This window comes from Hemicordylus capensis, chromosome 2 (genome assembly GCF_027244095.1).
Source record: "Hemicordylus capensis ecotype Gifberg chromosome 2, rHemCap1.1.pri, whole genome shotgun sequence".
In the NCBI taxonomy this organism is placed as follows: Eukaryota; Metazoa; Chordata; class Lepidosauria; order Squamata; family Cordylidae; genus Hemicordylus; species Hemicordylus capensis.
The window spans coordinates 413,762,363-413,772,666 of NC_069658.1; the positions used below are offsets into that span (position 1 = coordinate 413,762,363).

General features: G+C 43.4%; 1 long non-coding RNA gene across 1 annotated transcript; it reads right to left on the reverse strand.

Annotated features, from left to right (window-relative positions):
* On the reverse strand, nt 1-1,201 carry LOC128345634 (uncharacterized). The gene is made up of 3 exons (XR_008316551.1): nt 1,161-1,201; nt 873-920; nt 1-69 (listed from the first exon to the last, which is right to left on the reverse strand). It is a non-coding gene; the product is annotated as an uncharacterized LOC128345634 (long non-coding RNA).
* Nucleotides 1,202-10,304: the final 9,103 nt, after the last annotated feature.

Sequence of the window (10,304 nt, forward strand, 5' to 3'; positions counted from 1 at the left end):
CACTACTTTACTTTATTATAAGTTTAAGAAGAGACTTACCCGTTCTGTTCGTAACACTGTCCTTTTGGTCTGGCAGAGGTGGAAGAATTTAAAGAAGAAAATAGTGCATCTTGAGTTGTTTTTTAAAGGCACTCTTATTTGTGAAAGGCACAGTTACATAGTAATAAAAGGCACTATTATTACTGTATTACACTATTTTTACTCAATCTGGTATTGTTATATTATAGGCACTGTTTATAATCAGTAGTTCTTAGAACATGTTAACGGAAGACATACAATGCATGCAGACCATTCATACCATTTTCCTCCCTGACTGGGATATGCTCCCAGTTCATTTATGACCCACTTCTAACACCTTTAAATAAAATTGCTCTTTAGCCTTGAAGAATCCGATTGTGTTTGTAGCCTCTGTAGTAGCAAACCAACTAGACATGCATAACCATTAGTAGCCCCAAGTCCAATCCTTGCTGTTTCTCTGCTCCAGGTTTCTTCTTCCAAATGTGAGTTTTTAAAAACAAACTAAAACCACCCAGGTAAATAAAACTCGGCAGTGTAAATATGCACTTGCGTGTGTGTAGAATGTGAAATTCCCCCCCCCACACACACACACAGATATACACTTCCCAAATGGTCAATTTCCTTTTCTTTAAGTCCCAAGAAATATGTGGGCTCAAGTTCAGATAGATGGACCTATACTTTCTGCACAGATATTCGTGTTTGCTTCAGCAGACATAAACCACAATTTTGGAATACACTTAAACCAAGATACTGTTTTGGCCTTTATATTTATTTTTAAAAGAAAAGGGATATAGACAACTGAACACAGGATAATATTTTGCATGTCAATTTTATCTATGCAGGAAGAGACTTACCTCTGCCTTCCTCCTTACTGTTGTCTTTATCTGATAAAGATGGATGAACTGAAAGAAGAAGATACTGCATGGAGTAAATTTCACAAATGACAATTTATTATTATTTATTTATTATTTAACATATGTTTATACTGCCCAAAACTTTTGTCTCTGGGCGGTTTACAACAAAGCAAAATAAACAACAGAAAAGTTAAAACATTAGTTACAACAAAATAAATGACAACAGAAAAAGTTAAAACATTTAATTTAGTGGAAATAAGCATCGTTAATAACTGAACAAGTACTTACAGTTTGCTAACAGGAGACACACAACGTGTAGGCACTTAAACATTTTAAGCAAGAAAGGAGAAGTTTAATTTCGTTGCAAAACTGTGGTTTTGCCACAGATGTTTGGGGAGAAGAAGTGAGATGCAACCAATGTGAGGAAAGAAAGCTGCAGCGATCTCTTTTCAGTGGGGGAATTCCACCACATTCTAGTTGATAACTAGTTGACATCATTACTGTAATGCTTCACAGAGAGGGCAGGATGCCTCCTTGTTCAAAGGAGGCAAAGACCTCTTCTTAAGAAGCCTGCTCTAGATCCCTTGGTGATGGATAATTATAGGCCAGTCTCAGGGCAGAGCTACTATTGTGCAGACACGTCCAAAGAACACAACTCGTCCTGCCTCCCCGCCTCCCTCTGGCCAGCTCGCTAGCCACTCCTGCTGCTGCCCGCCCATTGTGTTCCTCCCAATGCTGTGCTATGGTTTCCAGTGGCACGCCGTGCTCCTGCAGCCCACTGCTGCTTCCCAGCCACTTGGGGCTCTAACTCTGAGGCAGCTGAGAATGAAGGCATGCGTGAGCTCTTCATTCCCAGCTGCCTCAGGCTCAGAGCCAGCTGCAGCACAGGTGGTAGGAGCATGCCTTTGCCCTCGCTGGGAGTGGGAAAGCTGCTGCTGTGCCTCCAGCATCATCACTGCTGGCGGGGAGGCCCCACCACCAGGGTGGGGAGTGTGCCGCTGTCACCACCACGGGAGAGCTGCCTGTGACAACATGGGCTGCCCATGTCCTCCCGATGCCACTGGCCTAGGCTTGCCATATTCCGGCTTTCCAAATCTGGATGCCTAATTTGCATATTATGTAAATTGGCTGGGGAAAAAATTCTGAGCCGAATAGTGACTGCACGTTTTGCTCCCTAATTTCGTTTCTACAAGGGCTAGAGCTTAGCGTTTTTGTTTTTGTTTTTAAATGAAATCTGAAATCTGAGAGAATCTGGGTGGGCTAAGCAAGTTGAGTGAGTTGCTTAAAATCTGGGTGAAACCTGGAATTTCGGTGGACATGGCAACTCTACACTGGCCAGTTTCTAACCTCCCGTGTTTTGGTAAGATGATTGAAAGGATGGTGCCTAACCAGTTCAAAGTTGTCTCAGAGGAAATTGATTATCTAGACCCATTTCAAGCTGGTTTTAGAGTGTTCTATGGAGTTGAGATGGCCTTGGTTGGCCTGAGCAATGACTTTCACCAGGGAATTGACAGCGGGAGTGTGATTCCGTGGGTTCTTCTGGATCTTTTATCAGCTTTTATACCACTGGCCATCGTATCCTCCTGATACAATGGATAGGAGGATAACCTTAGGAATAGGAGGCCCTGCCTTTCAGTGGTTCCAATCCTATCTCTTGGTTAGATTTCAGATGGTGGTCAGGGGCGTAACTATAATAGGGCAAGGGGAGACGTCTGGGGGCCCACTGCCTTGACCCTCCCCAGAGGCGAGTCACATGACTGACTCCCCCAGCCGCACACCCGCCCGGGCTTTCTTCAGTTGTATTCATCCTCCGAAACTGATGTGACTGTTAAGACCTGGAGCTACCAGAACAGCTTGTCTTTCTCTAGTACCATTATATGACTTGCATCGTCCACAATTTACAAAACCTTTTAAAAAATAATTTAGGATGATGTTCTATTGTCACACATAGGTTATATATATAAATTTTACTTCAGTGACAGGGGGCCCATTTTAAAATCTTGTCTCTGGGCCCTCTCCAACCTCACTACGCCCTTGATGGTGGTGCTTGGTAACAGTTGCTCTTTAAAACAGCAGCTGTTCTATGGAGTCCCTCAGGGCTCCATACTATGACCAATGTCTTTTTAACATAATCTGCATGAAACCATTGGGAGAGGTCATCAGGAGATTTGGTGCTTTTTCTCCATTTCCTCTAATCTCTCTTTTCAGGCCACTATTATTGGGAAATGGCATCATCTCCCTAAATGTCTGCCTATAGGTGGAGCCAACACTCTCCAAAGTCAGAAGTAAATCTGAGTGACGTCAGTCTATTTATGTTAAATGGAGCTCGGCTCATTCTCACATGAGTGTGCAGTGTTCCAGCCTTTAAAAGTCATTCCCCATTGCTTGGCAAGGGCTATCTAGTTAGTGGTTCATTCTTAAAAATTGCAATTATGTATTTTTGCTGATAAAATAAATGAGGAATTGAGGAGACCTCCACTAGGGAACAAAAGCTGTCCCATTAGAGAGGCGATTTCAATACTGCGTGGCAGGAGAGAGCAAAGGCAAAAAAGAGAAGGGAATTACAAACTTCTTACTAGTTCCCTGCCCGTCCTGCCCCCCACCTGAAATCACTGCAATTCCTTTCTGTTATTTGCTTCTTTCTTGGACAAATCCCTTTTATTCCATTTACAGCTTGGAAGGCCAGGAGAAAGGGAGGAGGAAATCCCCTTCACTTCCACCTCTCTGAGGCTCAGTGCAATAGGAACCCCACCTTTCCCCCTACTCTCCATATCTGAGCACAACAATGCAAATGAAAAACATTAATTTGCTACACTACTTGGTGCTTCAGCAAAACAAGGAAGTAGAGGGGACTGAAACTGACTGCCCTTAGAATGGGGGAAAGGCCTTTTGCTTTCTGCACATGCTAAACCTGGAACAGTTCACGCCATTTGCCTGGAGCACAGCAAAATGCCAGGCTCAGTGAATCTTCCTGAGGTGATTTTTCTGAGATTAACTGACATTCCCATCTGCCTTTTACATTCCCCTTTGCTGCTACCCCATACTCCCTATGCTCCAGGGACATGGCACAGGAGGTGATCACTGTTCTCCATTCTCTGTGATGTGAGTCCCCAGCCCTTTCCTTTTTCTCCCTTTTCCTTTTGTCTCTTCTTCTGAGGTAAAGGTTGGAATCTCAAACTCACTTTCAAGGGAATAAGTCCCACTGAGTCAAATAGGGCCTATGGTAAGCATTTGAGTGAGTACAGGCTTGCCTATGAAGATGGGCATTGCTATATAGTGCTTATATTCAGCTGCATCAAGTGTAGGGCCACAGCAAGGTTGGAGTGGGCCCTGGGACAAGATGGGCCCCTGCCCCTCTGCCTTTTTCTCCACACACACAAACCGTTCCTCCACACACACACCATTCATTACTTTGCAGCAGAAAAACTGTAAGGAGGGTTGAAAAACAAACTAGTTGTTCTAGTAAGAACTAATCATCCCACTTTCCTTTCACTGTCCTTACAACTGGACTAAATTTGGTTCAAATCAAGGTTCACAAGTTAGATCTCTTGAGCCTCAAATGTTCATGCATCCATCATCTTGGATCAGGGTAGATGACATTATCACAAACTATATCATTGTGTGTCACGCACTACAACTGTATCAAATTTAGTTCAAATGGGTTAGACAGTCCTCAAATTAGTGCACTTGCCCCTCAAAAGTTCACACGTCCATCATCTTGGATCAATATGGATGATATCATCACAAACTACACCAATGGGACGCCTCTATGTGTCCATATAGCTGTTGAAAATTTGGTTCAAATCAGTTAGACTGTCCACAAGTTATTGCACTTGCACCTCAAAAGTTTACAAGTCTGCCATCTTGAACTGGCGTGGATGACATCATCACACACCATGCCATTTGGGCATCCCTATGTGTTCCTACAGCTGTAGGAAATTTGGTTCGAATCGGTTAAGCAGTTCATAAGTTAGCCCACTTGTGACTCAAAAGTTTACACATTCACCATCTTGGATTGGGGTAGATTACATCATCACAAACTACGCCATTGAGGTGCCCCTATGTGTCCCTACAACTGTACCCGATTTGGTTCATATTGGTCCAGGCGTTGCGAAGTTGATGTGGGGGACACACAGACACACATACACTCAGAATGCCAGGTAATCTCATAAGCCTACTGGAACGTAGGCTAAAAATTATTAGCACATCCTTTCTCTTGCTTATCACACAATCCCTATCCTGTCTGTCTGTCTATCTGTCCCCCTCCCTCTCCCTTCCCCTCCCGGCTTAGAAACATTTTAAAAACATATATGTCTACCACAGTCACCTAATATATGAACGCAACAACAACAATACTTCTATCTTTCTTATTCACCTGTAAACATACACACACTCCAAAGTTTTCCACAGGAAACTGAGTTCCTGTCAGGAGGAGAGGTGGAGGAAGGGATGCTGCCTGACGCCCCCAGCCCCCTCCTGCACTTGTCTTGCTTGAAACTGAGGCTTAGCAGCCAACAGTGAAGTTATTCACACATGGCTTCATGCCGTGGGGTATCTGAAGAGCGAATCTGCTTTGCAGCAGATTTGTAAGATGTTTAATTTGGGGGATTAAATGGACAGTTCACATAGGGTCGGCTCCTCTCCACAATCCCTGACAGATCTTTTCCCTGTGCGTTCCCACAGCTTGTTCCAGGTTTTTCCTCCAGCCAATCAGATCTCAGAGGAGGAGACGAGAGAGCTTTTTTGTTGTTGTTCACTTAACAGCTGGTTACGGAAGAATGGCATGAAAAGTTGCCAAGCAGGCAGATTAAGCCTGCTGAACCTGACCCAAATCTTTGCTGATTTTTATAATGAACTTGCCTTAGTGAGTGAATGCTTTCATCACCTCATGTCCCCCCCCCACACCCCTCAGACCATCTCTCTGAGCCTCTGGGTCTCTTGACCCTTTTCCTATTCTGCACCTCTTTTTCATGTTCCTTCTTCTGAAAAGCCAAGAGAAGTCAGGGATCAAGAATGCTCTCCTCAGGTTCCCAGCTGTTGTGCTTGGAAGACCAGCCTCCCCACTTCACCAAATACCCCAGCTTGCCCTTGTGGAGCCACTTGCTGAGGATGATGCACTCGGCGGCAGAGACCTGCTCTCCCACGCTGCTCAGCTCCTCCATGGCACTGCCTGGTTTGGCTCCCTTCTGCTATGACTTGGTTGTGGCAGAGCCAGTGTTGTCCTTGTACAAGGCTAGAGGCCGAGAGAGAGAGAGAGAGAGAGCACTCTCCTCCTCCTCCTCACCCACTGCCACCCTCCCTTCGCCAGGCACAAGTGTGTGCGCCCGCCTGCCTTCTCCCCTCAATAATTCAAGCACTGGCGATGCTGAGCACAGTCATCTGTCTCCAAAGATTCTTGAGAGGACAACCATGACTGTCAAGAAATCTACACCTTGAAAGAGTACTATGTGGTTAACAACAGAAAACTTTTAGGGAATGCTCTGCATTTGCAGTTGTCACCCAAACAAGTTTATTTACCTTTTGCCATGCTAAAGTCAACCCTTTTCGCACAATCAGGAAAATGAAAAGGAAATGGGGGCTTTGCCATTCTCTTGAAAAGTATGGGGAAATGCCGAATTACTGGCAATGGTCCCTACACACATCAGTGGAGAAGCAGCAGAGCATAACAGAAGTCTTGGGTGTGGGTGTGTGTGTGTGCGCGTGGGTATGTTTAAGCCGCTGAAAACAGGGGATTTTTTAAAGCCAGACATACTTTGGGCTAAGCCAGAATGCACAGCCATGGTTCGGGGGGAAACAGAGTCGTGTCTGTAGTACTGGTCCCTGATCGCTTGCAGGGACTTCAGGGTAAATGCAGCTAATATGTGGACTGGCACACTCCATTCCAGAGTAGATTCAAACCAAAAGTCATGTGTGTAAAGCTTCAGTGTGCCAATGAGGCAGGAGGTGGGAGGGGAAGATCAAAGAGTGAGTTTTATCCCAGCCAGCAGGCCCTCTTTCCTCAGGGGCCGAGGACATTTGTGTCACCTTGGCACTTTCTGACTCGACGGCACAATCTTTCCTTTCCTTTTCCTCTTCAAGTGCCATGTGGAACTACAGGTTTGATTCCACTTACAGCTGGTAGTGGAAGAATGATGCCTCCGCAATGCTAAAAGGTTTTAGTTTGGAAGCAGCCATCCACTAGATGGTACCATTAAGCAATGCAGTAGCTTATATATTGCATGTGTGCGTCTGCGTGTGTGTGTGTGTGAGAGAGTGTGCGCAGATGTTGTTATTAAAAGACTGACAAACCAGAGCAAACATCACTCTTGGTAATATCTAGTAATACATACAGTCGCATATTCATAAGAATGAACCACACAGAGTTGAGCATTTTTAAGGCCCATTGATTTAAATGTAAGATTTCACCTTAGGAATCAGTGGGACGTGGAAGCACAACATTAGCTGGATTGTAAATGAATATTATGTTAAAAATGCTAATGTGGATGGATTTATTATAGGCAGGCCATAAACTCTGAGCAATTTCACTAAAATCTGAAATCAATGGGTCCATTTAATTTATTGATTTACTTCGAACTCATGGGAAAATATTCACTTCAAATATCTCTAATAATTAGAGTCAGAATAACAAAAATAAATACCTCCACTGCTATCTGACACCATCTTGTAAGGGTTGTCTATTTATGGACAGAGGTGTGGACTTTTAGCAACTGCATCAGCAGCAGAAGGCACTTAGCAAAGTATTTTCCATTGCAGAATATCCAGGCTGGGACATCTTTTGCTTTCTGCCTGTTATGCATCTATGGAAGGGCAAGAACTTCCTTTTTTTTAAAAAAGGTATCAACCTTATACTGCACTACCAATACTAATGTGTTAGTAATTGCCTTGGGTTATACTCAGCATAGTTATATTTAGTTTTGCTTGTTTCGTTTCTTTGAATAAGCATGGTTTTAGGGAACTGACAGAAAGGCAAGACATGGGAGCAAAGATCTTTTTACTCTGGATTCAGATAAACAATTGACAATCTCAAAAATAGTTTTCACACAGCCAGAAGACCAAGGGCTATTTGATGTACAGATGCATGCCATCATGGGGAGGGGCTTCAAGAAGAACACCTAATAACCTCAACTTCTAATACACCTACTTATGAGAAACATTCTCTCGACTAAAAAAACCAAGATGCTAAACAGAGTACATTGTTATTACACTATTGTTCCTACCTGTTTAACCCACCTTTCCTCAGTAAGGAATACTAGTGACCCTTACAGCAAGAATAATTGAACTTCTGGAGCAGTAGCAGGAACCTACTTACATTTGTAAATGTTTACTGAAGGATAGACCCAAGATTCAGTCTGAGTGGGGGACAAGATAATTTTATGTTCAAAGATAAGTTCATAACTGTGGTTTGGGAATCAGATAAAAGATTCCTTTTTAACTTCAGAATGCACACGATTTCTCTTGGGGTAAAAGCATCAAAGCTCTTTAATAATAAAGAAATACAATTGTTTTGTTCAAGGATGAATTCCAATCTTATTTTATATCTTTATGTTTTAAGTAGAGTTCAGTTTTTTGATTGAACTTTATTATTTGCAGCCATTATTTTATTTGGCATTTTCTAACTTGCTGAGAGAACGAGAGAGAACGACTCTGAAATTATGTGGTTCAAATCAGTTATTGATCTTCTGTACTTCCATTTATTTTCTTAGATTCTTGTTAGTTGGTTAGAATTTTACCTATCATGAGCTAGATTTCATTCTTATTGTATACCTTTTGAATTCTGAAAAGCATTTTAATATTTAATAACTTCCTGGGTTTGTGGGATTGGATGCCATATCCTGCATCTTCAGCCCTCAAAAGGTTAATACCTAGGCCTTCAAGGCACTGTAAAAAATAAAATGTACACATAGCAAGATACGTATATCTAAAATTATTTTTAAACTAAAATAAAAGCTAGTGCAAGGGAGAAGTATCATGACTTTATTGCAAGCTTCAAGAGTTCTAGTGAGCTATTTAAAGCCTTAGATGATGACGTGTTTCTAACCAGCATATTTAAAGAAAAATGTCAATTGTTGTTTGAGTTACTTAAATGCCTTGCCAAAGAAATGTCACGACTACAAGGTGTCCCTCCCTGGTTATTTAAAACTTCTCTATTGAATTTCATTATTTTAAAATAGATCCATCACTTTTGCACCCTAAAATGATGGTTTGAACAATCCCACATTTAATACACAGAAAGGTCGTTCTCATGGCCATTACTGGGGCAAGGAGGGTGGGTGGAGGAGAAGGCCGGGTTGAACCTACCTAGCTTCCCCTCCCCCCGACAATTGTCATCCTCTATGTGGCACACGGATTGCGCACCCACAGTACGGACCCCAGGAGGAATATGAAGCCCAGTCTCCAGGTATCCCTAAATGAACCATGTGAGGAGTGCAGGGCATTGAGGGATTTCCCATTAAGCTGGGCGCTCTACACACAACCTGGGTAAAAGGACGACTACAAATTCCGGGCTACCCGGGGAGGCAGAGGTGGGATCAGCCTCGATCCCGGTGCTTCACGTGAGCAGTCCTGCCCAGGTAGGGCTGCCCAAGCCTAGGAAAGGCTGCTCATGTGAACAGCCTCAGAGAGTAAGGATATGCAGGATCTGATCAAAGTTAAGCACTTTTAAAGGTACCATTGATTTCAGTGTCAGAGATAAAGATGCACCTGAACTTCCCCCCTTTAAACTGAAAGAATTTGAAAATGGTGGATTTATTTATTTATTTATTTAACATACTACCACTCAATTTCATGGTGGTTTTCAACAAAATAAAACAAGCCATTCGAAGTGTCACCTAAGACTTTCCAAAAAAGATCAATTTTCAAGGCCTTCTTAAGGATCACCAAAGATGTCAAAGCCGCTATCTCAGCAAGAAGCACATTCCAAAACTTAGGGGCAACTTCGGAGAAGGCACAACCCCAAGTCACCTCCAGTAGCTTGCAGCAGCAGCTGCAAGCAGACCTCCCTGAGGAGAAACTCAGTGAGCTGTGGGGATCGTGCAGAAAAAGGTGCTCCCTTAGGTAGCCAGGGTCCCAGCCCGCAGACTGTGGCTAGACTGCACACAAGTTGTCCTATTATCCTGTTAGGCTAGCTGCTGCTAGACCAGGATTAATGTCAGCATCCCATCGTCATGATCCAGTGCACTCCAAGCGGCAAACCAGAAAGAATAGCTACGGAAACAGATGTTATTGTAACAAAACCACGACTCACTCTCACAGCTTTCGTGACAATTCTGTTGCCACCCACCCACCATGATAGTGCACACTGATAATGCCCCCACATTAGTTAAGCAGGGAAGACACCAACCCTTGGGTGTGCAATGCCCACCCACTCACCTGCCCTCACAGCCACTGTTCCAGCTTCAAAGCAGGAAGCAAGCGACTGGCTTGCTCACTTAC